At 42.0% G+C, this 12326-nt stretch overlaps 1 protein-coding gene and 1 long non-coding RNA gene across 9 annotated transcripts in view; both read left to right on the forward strand.

Moving 5' to 3' along the window:
- Positions 1 to 12326, forward strand: part of dmd (dystrophin) — a 2562635-nt gene that overhangs the window by 1689847 nt on the left and 860462 nt on the right. The gene's annotated exons all lie outside the window — the stretch shown is intronic.
- Positions 1301 to 7195, forward strand: LOC147107479 (uncharacterized). The gene is made up of 2 exons (XR_015080915.1): positions 1301 to 3749; positions 3992 to 7195. It is a non-coding gene; the product is annotated as an uncharacterized LOC147107479 (long non-coding RNA).

A 12326-nucleotide genomic window follows, 5' to 3' on the forward strand; every position in this document is an offset into this window, starting at 1 on the left:
TCCAAAACCACAGCCAGGATCTGGTGGTATCATTTATCTCCAATAGTTCCTCGGGAATACAGGATTTCTGCCTAGGCTGTCCACATTCACGTCTGCAGTCATCTCTCAGCTTCCACTTGCTCACAATATCATCAGTCGTTGCCACCCCAGCTCTTGCTCAATTTAGGGTTCACCAGTATCTTTGTTCGAAGCCAGTGCCTGGAGGGAGTTATTCTAAATGAACCAAGATCATCGACATTTCCCACCATTTTGTTACTCTGTTGCCTTCCACGCGGGTATTTTGGGATAAGAGATTTTTAGAGGCAAAATGCTTTCTGGACTTTAGCCTCTTGGATGATGGAATATGTCCCCTCTTGGATGACGGAATATGTCCATGTACAGGAAACTCTTTGGTATCCGGGACCGACGTGTTGCCGGTTGATCAAAAATTCCGGATGACGGAGAGGATTATCTACCGAGGCTATTTTTAACAAAGAAAAGTAAAACAAATCTAGAAATGTGCAGTATACAGTAATTGGGTACTCACCTACAGAATGTTGTGTTAAATGGATGGTGGAAGATGCTTGATTAAGTACAGTACTGCCAGTTGAGGGTAATGCAATGCAATGACTACCAGCAGCGTGGGAGACACACAGTACACCTGTAAAATGGTGGATCAGAAGAGACTACCGGCAGCGCGGGAGAGTCAGACTCTTGTTACAGGGGTATTGAGGTGTTCTGACTTCCGACAGCGCCAAAAAGCCGAGTAGTGGCAGTTTGGAGAACTACTCCCACTGACTAACTCGGCCACCGCGGGAGACTCGGACTCGGCAACATTGCCGGTAATTGAGGTGTTGTTTTTGGAGTGAGATTTTTGCCGGTTAATAGAGAATTACGGATATTTAGGTGTCGTTTAAACGAGAGTTTCTTGTAGTGTGCATCTAGGATCCTGCACCTGTTTTGTATCTCCTTTTTACTGAAGGTCTCTTGTTTCTCTGGTGGTGTGATCCTTGTGAGGCAGTATAGCGGCATTGTGGGAGTTGGTTCCAAAGTCCCTGTGATGATCCTACAGGATTCAATGAGTTCAGTATCAATTTTGTGTGTGTGGCTCATGTGTGACCTTCTTCCCTTCTTCTTAGGCAGTCCCTCGGAACCGAGGATGACTTGCTTCCACATTAAAAATGAGTTCGCAGGTGACTGATGAGTCCAATGCGGGACCTACAATCTCTGTCACAGGTGGGGAAGATGGTGGTTGAAGGGGCGGTTGGGTGGGGTGCTTGGGTTGACGTGCGCTCCTTGCGCTGCCTGCGCTTGACTTCCATTTGCTCCCGGCGAAGAGACTCGAGGTGTTTGGCGCCTTCCCGGATGCTTCTCCTCCACTTTGTGCGGTCTTGGGCCAGGGATTCCCAGGTGGACCATTGAGCAAATGAGTAACACAGGTAACACAAGACTGGTGGATCTAAGTGTTTTTCTGGAATGTTCTGGATTTATTTTTTGATCAGGAAGTACATAAAGATTTCCCAGAGGAGATTAAAGATCTTGACAGGGTAGTTTGTACAAGCTATATGGAAAGAGCAAGCTTGATGGGCCTTTTATCATTTCAATGCTTGCTTATGTTTTGCTGACATTTGAGAATATCCTCACTCTGCCACTAAAGCGGAAGCAGAATTTGAAAGAAAGACTTGCATTTATATAGCACCTTTCATGACCACCATACATCCCAAAGCACTTTACAACCAGTGAAGCACTTTTTGTACAATGTAGTCACTGTTGTAACAGCCAATTTCCACACAGCAAAGCTGATATGTGATAATGACCAGATAATCTGTTTTTGTTATCTTGATTGAGGGATAAATATTGGCCAGGACACCAGGGATAACTCCCCTGCACTTCTTCGAAATAGTGCCCTGGGATCTTTTACATCCACCTGAGAGAGCAGACGGGGCCTTGGTTTGACGTCTCATCTGAAAGACGGCACCTCCGACAGTGCAGCACTCCCTCAGCACTGCACTGGATTGTCAGCCTAGATTTTCTTGCTGAAGTCTCTGGAGTGGGACTTGAGCCCACAAGCTTCTGACTCCAAGGTGAGGGTGCTACCAACTGAGCCATGGCTGACACTGTAGCAGACTCTGTGCCTACAGACACATGTTTAAACAACAGATATCCTGGTCCTGGTTCAACATATTCATCATCTTCTACTACTAATGAGAATTCTTTTAAAATGACTATTCATTTTTGAAAGCTATAGGCAAAAGAGTACAAGGGATAGTTTCCACTTTGGGTGCAATTGGGAAATTGCCCCCAAAATGTGCTTGAAATTGCACTGGTTAGGTTACAGTTCAAGTTTCTGCTAAAATTAATTTGCATAATCACAAATTTAAAATCTTCCATGAACCAGCACAATCGGTCAGCGTAATGGAACGTAATAGTTCCTTTTTTTTATTCCTTTCCATTAAAAAGTATTGATGTATTTAAGAGTGGTAACCTAGTGCAGATTTATTAATGCAGCTGAAAATGGGTGTACCAGCAAAAATCAGCATTTTTCATAAAGGTGTCCCATCCTCCACCTGTGAGTATCCTGGTTTATAATAACTGAAAATGACTTTTTAAAAAAATACTGAACCATTTTATAGATTTATTGGTGTACACTAGCCAGTTTCTTAGGTAATTAAATATTTTTTGATATGAAAAAGCTTAATAAATTGCCTACTAGTGCCTGTGTGACTAAGAAAATGAATGCATTTGGAAGAGCCTCCCTCTACCAGCGCTATCGGCGGAATCTTGCAGTTTTGGCCTCGGGGCGTTGCCAGTTTTGTGGGCGGGGTTTGATTTGGGCAAATTAAATCTTGAACCAGCATAAAAGATCGCAGGAAACACGAGCGCAAGTGGTTTTGGGCGTAATTCATTTTTAAAATTCCCCAATCTTTTGCACTGTTTTAGCTGAATCGGCTTGGATTACGCTGATAATAGTAGCGTAAACAAGTGGAAACTCTACACTATAATGTTCTGTGATCAAACAAAGAACAAGTAACTTATTGGATATGCTTGTCACATAAATAACTGTTGTTGCAGAGTACTGTGAGAAATTCTTGAAAAAATATCTTAATCTGAATTAATAATCTATTGAAAGCTGAAAAACCCATAAGATTAGGGCCTCTAAATACAATGGGATCGAAACAGAACGAGAACGCGGATATCCATGTTTTCCGAAAAATGATAGAGGGCTGTTCTGTTTCAATTGCTGCACCAGTAAATGCAATTATTTCAGAATGTGGTAATGTTCTTAGGCTGAGCTGGCTCAAAATTTCTAAAGACAGAATTTTTGTGGTGCATTCAGTAAGACTCATTTTCTAAACCCACATCTGCCTGCTGTGAAAGAGTACAGGAAATATCAATGCACTTGTGTTCACTTCCTTTAAAGGTGGCTATACCTTCCGTGTTCACAGTTGTGAGCTATGGGGGCGGTTTGTGGTGGATGGACGGTATGTGGCCACCAGATGGAGACAAAGTCCCCCCCTCACTCCAATTCAGATGAAGGCCACACCCACCTCCAACACACCTGAGGCAAATCTACCCATTAGCTCAGGAGTTCAAAAGGCAAACTAGTGCCTCCCTTCAGGGTCAATGCCTGAGGAGAAAGCCAGGCCAAGGCTGCTGTTGGGGGCCAGCTTGCAGCTGCCACAGAGAGGTCTGCTGTTGAACCCGGGTGGAATATTGTTTAGTTTGGAGAGCCTGATATGATCCCTGGACCGGCTGAGAAAGATCTAGTGGTAAAGTAACCCTGGCTTATTGTTTTGGAGAAAATTGATTTAAGGACTGCCTTCCTAACCACCCGGGGCGGGTGATGGTTTTGTTCTTCATTTTTGTCTATATAGCTCTGCCATTTGCTCCTCCAATTCCTTAATAACATCTTTTAGTGTATCCACTTGGTAGATGAAGTTAGATTTTTCATTGTCTAGTTGTGCATTGGAGACCATAGCTTTTTTTGTATTTCTCTTCTACTTCTGATGAGGAATTCCGCAATTCACTGAGTGAAACATCTGGATCCAGAATGCTACTCGTATCCCCACTCCCTCGTTGAGGGGAAGATCCCTCAAGTGAGGCCAGTGTCGCTGCCGACAACCCTGCAACTGCATTTCGAGAAGCAGGCCGAGAAAACGATTCAGCCTTCTCATCCAACTCCCTGCTGCACAAGGGCCTCCATCGCTCCACCAAACTAAACAATATTCCACCCGGGTTCAACAGCAGACCTCTCTGTGGCAGCTGCAAGCTGGCCCCCAACAGTAGCCTTGTCTTGGCTTTCTCCAATCAGATTTTATAGGCTAAACCATGTAAACTTATGAAATAGATGTGAAGCTCAGACGTTCAGCAAATACTAACAGTACAATGTATAAACATAATGAGAATGATCTGTAATGGCTCACTTGCCCTTCATAAGGTATATAACACTCCTTTAGTTTTGAAAGACAAAATCCTTCTTGCTGCAAAGAAAATTCAATAGGTTTTGTACCATTTTCAACATTGACATAGCATCATATTGATTAATTTCTCCCAAGCAGAGAGTTAACAATCAATCAACAGACAACACAAGACTGCTGAACTGAAACAGATTCCTTCTTTCAACCTATTAATTCCAAAGTCAAGATTTTCAGGCAAACTTGACACTACATTCACATCTGGTACAATATACAAATAAAATATATTATTCAAATGTGGAGCTAGAGATGATTCAGTCAGCACATTTGTGGATTAACAATCTGTTGCTTATCCATTGTGAATGTCTTTTAACCCTAATCAGTCAGCACATGTAAATAGCAAATGGTTTCTGTAATCTACAAGAGGTGGCCATCAGCAATTTGAAGCAGTAAAAGAATCTGATCTAAGATCAAAAGACACTGAATACTTTATTCAATTGCAGGTGAAACAAAGTAATTCAAAATTCTTGATAGCATAATTTACCTATTTACTTGGATCTGTCCTTCAGTCAGCAGTGGTGCTTAGTTTTATTAATTTTTACTTTGAAATGTACAGTCATTTCAAGCTGTTCTTTTGATTTTGTTGTTCATACATTCAGAGCATGAGTACCTCACGTTTCTGATTTATTTCTGGTTTAACAGTTCAGAAATTTGTTACGTAAAATCCTAGAAACCACTTGCAAGTCATTAATGAGTTAATTCCATCCACACAATCTTGCAGTAAATATCCAATTTTGCAACAAAGTGGTTTGAAAAGCCTTGCTAAATTCTTGATGCCCTTATCTGCACTCTGCATGTAGTTGTTTCTGTCTCAGTAAAATCTCTGAGCACTCTTTTTGGAAGCCTGACTGGATGTTGCCAGCATATCACATTAGCATATTAAGCTGATTCCAGATTGACAAGCAATGATGATGTTAATAGAGAAGTAATGAAAATTTAGATCATGTCTACTATGAAAAGTCAAAAGCTGGAAATGGCTGTGAGCCTACACTGACCTGTGAAGCTGGTTGACTTACCACTCAATAACGAATGCATGAAGGTGATTAGCATACTGATATCATTTTGTGCAAGATATTATGGTGAAAAAGGAGACCACAGTAATCTTGCATACAAGATTAGTAAACTATTATTTGATTCTTCTGCACTATTATTTAAATCCTACAATCCTAAAGTTTTTGGCTACAGGATTTGTGAAAGCACAGCATTCACTGTGAGTGAAAGATGCCGTACATTTACGTGTGACTCAAGGATCTGACAGGACAGTACCAAAATAATTCTCCACAATGACTTATCTTTTTTGGCTATCACCCAGTAATTCTCTTGAACAAGAAAACCACTTTCACGCATTGAACATTGGTCGGTATAGATTTACTTGCTACAGTTGAACCTGAGTCAATGCCAGCAACGTGTTGGCAGGAATCCCAGATCTCTGCCATTGATATTCCTTATTAAGACTCGAAAACTGATTGCCTCAATGTGAAGCTGTATTACTAGTTTTAATTTGTAATGCAGCGGAAATCTGTTTTCCAGAAGACTGAATCGAAACATGTACATCCCCCGCTTGTCAGAAGACCTATTTCCTATATATTGAAAATTGCTGATCTAGTCTTAAATACTGTACTCATAAACTTTGTCACTTATATTGGTCTATGTATCTAACGTACAGAAAGCTTGTCCTTTAAATTCTGAGTCTTTTTATATGGGGAACAGTGGAATGAACTAATTTGGTGCCTGAAGTCTTAAAGTAAAATGGCACTCCAATATTTACTTGTCATTCCTGCTTCTCCTGGGCCCACAACAATAAAAATTGCAAATCTCTTGGGTTGTATTTTGAGTGGACTGCAGTGGTTCCTTTAAGGATTGCGGGTTAGGCTGTTCAAAGCCGAGTACAACTAGATGGAGCTCCACATCTGTGCATCTGGATTACGCATTCGGGGTCCTACAACTGGCATAGGGACTCTGATTTGCGTATTTAAGGAGCTAATTGCCTGTTTCAGGTGGGCGCCCTGGACGACTAAAAGCCAGCCAATAAGGCATCTGACGCAATTCCCGTATAGTACAGGAGCGGCAGATCCTGATGCGAAATTTGGAGGTTTTACGCTGGAAAAATGGGCAGGCGTGAGTTGGCACCAGTGTGGCACCATGGCCTCTGGGAACACAGGTTCACTGCATGTCCTCATCTCAGCTCTTTCACTGTGAGAAAATGTTGAACAAATTCCACATACTGCTCCCATAGGGACTGTGGGAAAACTGGAGGCTGTGGGGAGGAAGAATCATCAAAACCATTTCTAAGTATCCCCTAGTTGTTGGCTTCAGAATGCTATTTTCAGAGGACTGCAAGCAAATTCTTCCAGTTGCTATTTTTCCCTGTGGGTGGTCCATGATATGGGACAGGCTCTCCCTCCATTGTAAATCTCATTCCTTGCAGGGGAGCCACGTGGCCTCAGGAATGAAATGATCGGGGGAAATGTGAAAGACAAATGAGAGCGAGCGAAGAGGTGGAGAGTTCAAAAACTCTGGCAAGGAAAGTGTTATATAACCTATCAACAGAGAATAAAGTTTGACCAAAAAAAATCAGTCCACATGTTTATTTATTCTGTGCATGTGAGAAAGAAATTACACCGTCAAAAAATATTGGTGGGATGGTAGTGAAATATATTAGGGTAACAGAAGTCAAGATTTGCATTTCTTTTTCTGTATTTATTCAGTGAGTGTAATGCACAAAACACAATCTCAGTAAAGGGCAGCTTTAGAGATTACTTCCAGATGATCAAATATTCAAAGCAGTTGATTTTCCTTCACTATTCTCCACACACACATTGGCCCAGAAATTCGTGTCGGGGGCTTCCCGCGGGTGCAATCCCCCGACGTGGATTTCCTCTCTGTGGCCCGGTCCAGCTCCCGGCGTGCTGTGCTTGCGTGATCCAGCGGCGTACTTAGTGCGATGCGTCCGCTGGGATCACGTGCGCACTGGGCAACCAATCGGAGGAGGGAAAAGCCCATTCATGAGATTGACAAAGAACTGTCAAACTAATGAAAACTCCGGCCCCCAAAACAGTACTTACCCCTCAAATAAATATTTTAAAAAATCACACTTTTTAAATAAACTATAAATAACATTAAATAACTATTTTAAACAATAATTTAAATTTTTGAAAAAATAATTTTATAAAAAAACGGGGCTAAAAATACACTTACCTTACTTTAAAGTATTTAAAAATAATAAACCTGTGGAAAAAAAATTATAATTTTAATTAATTGACCACTTACCTTTTAAAATGAAGTCCTTACGCCTGGTTTTTAAATGTGTAAAATGTAGAGGCCTTCACGCACGGAAAAACCTGTTTTTAAAAAAAAAAAGGAAGTTCAACGCGCAGCGCAGACTCCCGCGCGCATGCGTTCGACCTCTGAACCCCTTCGTTCAGAGGATTGGAAATGCCAGTTTCCCGCGCATGCGTAGTGCATGCAAGAAACCGGCACTTCCATCGGGTCCACGCGTGAGTACTCCGTGTTTACTCACACGTTGGGACCCGAATTTCTGGGCCAAAGGGTTCTTTTCTGTTTATAATTGAAGCAAATGCAGAACTATGTGCAGAATGAAGATGTCATTCTGTCCACCTCTTGCATTTTGTTTCATCCTTATGGTGTAATGAGGTTTTTGGAACTCATTCTGTTGAGGTTCTTGTCTAGGATCTTGGAGAGAAAACCCCCTAGAAATCTTTACTAATTTTCCTCTGTTAAATTTGCAGACATCTTTAATAATGTTTTTAATGAGCACTGTCTCATGATTTATTACAGTGGTTTATAGGGATTTTCTATGAATGCAGTTGGTGCTATTGTCCTGTTTACAAAAGGAAAACAGTCTTACAGTATTAGAAACAATTGGTAAAAATATGCCATTACCCTACAATGAACTCGACCCAGTTTATTTAATCTCCTGAGCAAAGGCCTTGCAAAGTTCCTTCCTGCACGCCACATAGTTAATTATATGAAACCATATTAAATGTCAGTTGCCTCTTAATCGTAAAGCTGTGGGTTTAAGTTGCATTTCAGAATTGGAGCACATAATCTAGGCTGACGCTTCAGCATAGCACCGAAGGAGTGCTGCATTGTCACTGGTACTGTCCTTTGAATGTGGTGTTAAATTAAGGCCCTACCTGCCTGTTTCAATGGTTCAGGTGGACGTAAAGGATCCTATGGCACTATTCAAAGAAGAGCAGGGGAATAATTCTGGTGTCCTGGTCAACAGTTATCCCTTAATCAAAATCACAAAAACAGATTATCTGGTCATTCATCTCACGCCTGTTTGTGGGATCTTGCTGTGCACAAGGTTGGCTGCTGTGTTTCTGTTCAGTACAGCAGAGGCTTCACTTCAGAAGTACTTAATATCCTTTGAAGCGCTTTGGGACATCCTGAGGTTGTGAAAGGCACTATATAAACGTGTGTTGTTTTTTTCTTCAATCTCATTCTAACCAAATAGTCATCCAGCTCTTTTGGTAGTTGTTAATTGATGCTACAGGAAACTCTTTATTATCCGGAACCGACGGGACCGGTGTGGTGCCGGTTTATCAAAAAGTCCGGATTACAGAGAGTTATAGTCTAAAAGGTAGGAGAGCTCCGTACACAGCAACAAATCCAGGCTTCCCTGTTGCTTAGCAACATGTGCAGGAACTCCAGCCACAGACCAAGCGTCCCTGTTGCTTAGCAACAAGTGCACGAACCCCAGTTACATCGCCATAGATCCAGGAACTGCCACTAATATGAAGTAAAACTTACCTGAACCTACTCCTGAATTTTGCCGGTTAACAGAGGTTTCCGGTTATTTAGGTGCCGGTAAATCGAGAGTTTCCTCTATGTTAAATACTTCAGCTGGGAGTCTATCCTACGTAGCCGTGAGCAAAAAACTCTTCTAATCCCAAGTTTTACTTGTTTGTTATTTTTATACTTCCGTCCACCAGTTCTACTCGCATCCAAGATAAATTATCTGCTTGCAGCTATATAATGCATTCCTCTACACAGTTGAAAATTTTGGATCACATCTCATGTAATGTTCTTCTCGTTAATGAAAATAAATTCAGTTTGCGAACGTCTCTTTAGAGCTTGGGGTGCGTAAGTCCGAGATTAATTCTTGCTCTTCTCTGCAATGCACAGTTTGGAAAGGCTGGATTCCCAAAATACGAATGATATTCCAAATACTGTGCAGAGTTTTGGCACTCTACCATCCAAGGTATGCTGCAATGATCTCAAAGAAACCGTTGTGAGCAAGTTTTGTCGATAACAGTTTCATATTAACTGGATGCCTTTATGAATGATAAATAATCACCGTTAAAACCTTCCCCTTTCCCACCTTGAGCAATGCCATACCATTTTATATTGATGTAAAGATTGCAAAGGAAACACCTGTAGCTATAAGATTATATGCCATATTAATAAAGAAAAATTTAAAGAAAGGCACTGTTCTGCTAATATTCTAATTCGTGGGAAACTGCAAATATGTCAATTTACCTGCATTAGGAGGATTTTAATGTCTTCACGTTGAATTGCTTTCTTGCTCAGTTTCATCAAGTGAACTTCTGTCAGGGATTATTTATGCTGGTACAATCAGAATTCCCCTGATGCCCCTCGGAGATTTAGCTGAGTTACTGGAGGATGATTCTTTTGATTTTTTTTTAGATTAGGTTATGAACTGTTGCATAAAAATACATCCAGTAACTTTTCACACTCGGAATCTTCCCTCAGTAGACTGATATGCAAATGTACTCTGGTGAATGTCAGATCTGGAACAAACTCATCAGATTTTTTTCATGTTTTGTCATATGATTATCATGAGGTTTAAATCTAAGGGAGTAAAGTCTATAAATCAGGCATTTTAGCAAAACAACCTAGTGAGATTCCAATCCTTAATTTCAGTAACTAATGTTTCATCCTATAAGAAAATTGGAGTAAAATTAATAATGTTCCTGGTAGACTGGGAGGGGGAAGTTTTCCTCTTATTGCCCTTTGGCATAAAGGTTTGCCTAGGCGTAGCACGAAGTGGAAAACCGGGCAGAGCGAATCATACATGCATAACAGAGCCTGCCCAACTTACCATCCATTTCAGTTAATGGGTGGAATACCAGATGAGCTCTCTTACGGGCATCAAACCTCCCCACCTGATTTTCCACTATGTGATACTTTACACTAAGAGGAAAATCTGCCCCTTTACCTTACAGATAGGGCATTTCTCAAACTTAATATTGCATATACTACTGCAGGAGAATGGTAATATGTTTGGCAAATGAGGTGATTTAATGACTATAGGGTTTAAGCTTCATGATGGAGAAATTAGACTTTGAAGGCAAATGTGTGAGGTGATCAAGAGGAAGAGTGCGAGGAGACTGATGAGCTCCTTTTATAAATACAGGTGGATGTGATGAAGGCTTTACATCGGTGATGATGCCCGCCAACATTATCTCATTATGTTTATCTTTGATTTTTAATTGTTAATTTCTCCTGTCCCCTTCTTTGGTCTTCATCCTATGAATCTTATTCCTACCAAGAAGGATCAGCAAATAACCTGTCCCGAGCCAATAACTGGCCGACACAAAAGTGCAGCTGGAGCTGATTCTCCCACTGGTATTTTCCATCACTTTATATGTGAAAGTGTCTCACACCCCCACGAAAGCACTGCTGCGATTGAGAATCCATTATGTGCGAAGCCATGGGTATGAACCTGCAGCCTGCCACATTGTGACAAACTTCTTAATCTTAGTTGAATTTTCTTTTTAACAGCATAACATTTTTAAATACATTGAAAATGACTATACTGCAGCAAATCAAGTATGCCACAACATAAGCTTGCCATTAACATTCACAGGAGTAATGCAGGCTACACTTTGATGTTACAGAAATTGAACCTTTGTGAATACTTTCTACTCAGGCTTTAGTTCAGCCTCCTCCAGTAAAGTGTACCCAGCTGCTCCAGTCACATCAACTTACTTGTGATCGAGGTGGATTGTATTTATGAAGTTCCTTTTCAGCATACGTGCAGGATGACAGATGGACTTGCATTTATATAGCCCCTTTCACGACCACCAGACGTCCCAAAGCACATTACAGCCAGTTAAGTACTTTTAAAGTGCAGTCACTGTTGTAATATAGGAAACGCAGCAGCCAATCTGCGCACAGCAAGCTCCCAGAAATAGCAATGTGATAATGACCAGTTAATTTGTTTCTAGTCATGTTGATTGAGGGATAAATATTGGCCAGAACACCAGGGATAACTCCCCTGCTCTTCTTCGAAATAGTGCCACGGAATCTTTTACATCCACCTGAGAGGGCAGATGGGGCCTCGGTTTAACGTCTTATCTGAAAGACGGCACCTCCGACAGTGCAGCACTCTCTCAAGGTGCAGTCCCTCAGGATGCAATCCCTGAAGATGCAATCTCTTCCTTTCCCAAAATGGCCTATTCTTAAGACACATGGGGGGGAAAATTGGGTTGCGCTCCTTTTGGGGCGCTAACTTCACCTGAAAAATTAGCGCGCCCGAAATTGAATGGTGGCGCCCCAAGCAGGAGGCGGGGCACTACTGGAAGCGCTCCCCCTCCCACTTGGGGTGCTCCCATTGAATATCGCGGCGCTATGTGCAGCAGCGCCACACGCGTCAGCACGTAGAGCTGCGTCCTTGCAGGCCTCCTCTCCTGATTAAAGGGGAGGGGCTTAACAGAGCACGCACCGGGGCCCTGCTGGACCACCGGGGAGTGGGGTGCCAGCAAATGAGCCCGGCACTCAAGAGGAGTGCCAGGCTGACCGATCACGGCTGGCACCCCGCAGGAGGAGGCGAGAGGGGGCAGATGCTGGCAGGCGGCCCAAAAGAAAATGTCCGCCCGGACT

Source organism: Somniosus microcephalus, chromosome 14 (assembly GCF_052327205.1).
Source record: "Somniosus microcephalus isolate GS21.2 chromosome 14, FLI_Smic_1.0, whole genome shotgun sequence".
NCBI lineage: Eukaryota > Metazoa > Chordata > Chondrichthyes > Squaliformes > Somniosidae > Somniosus > Somniosus microcephalus.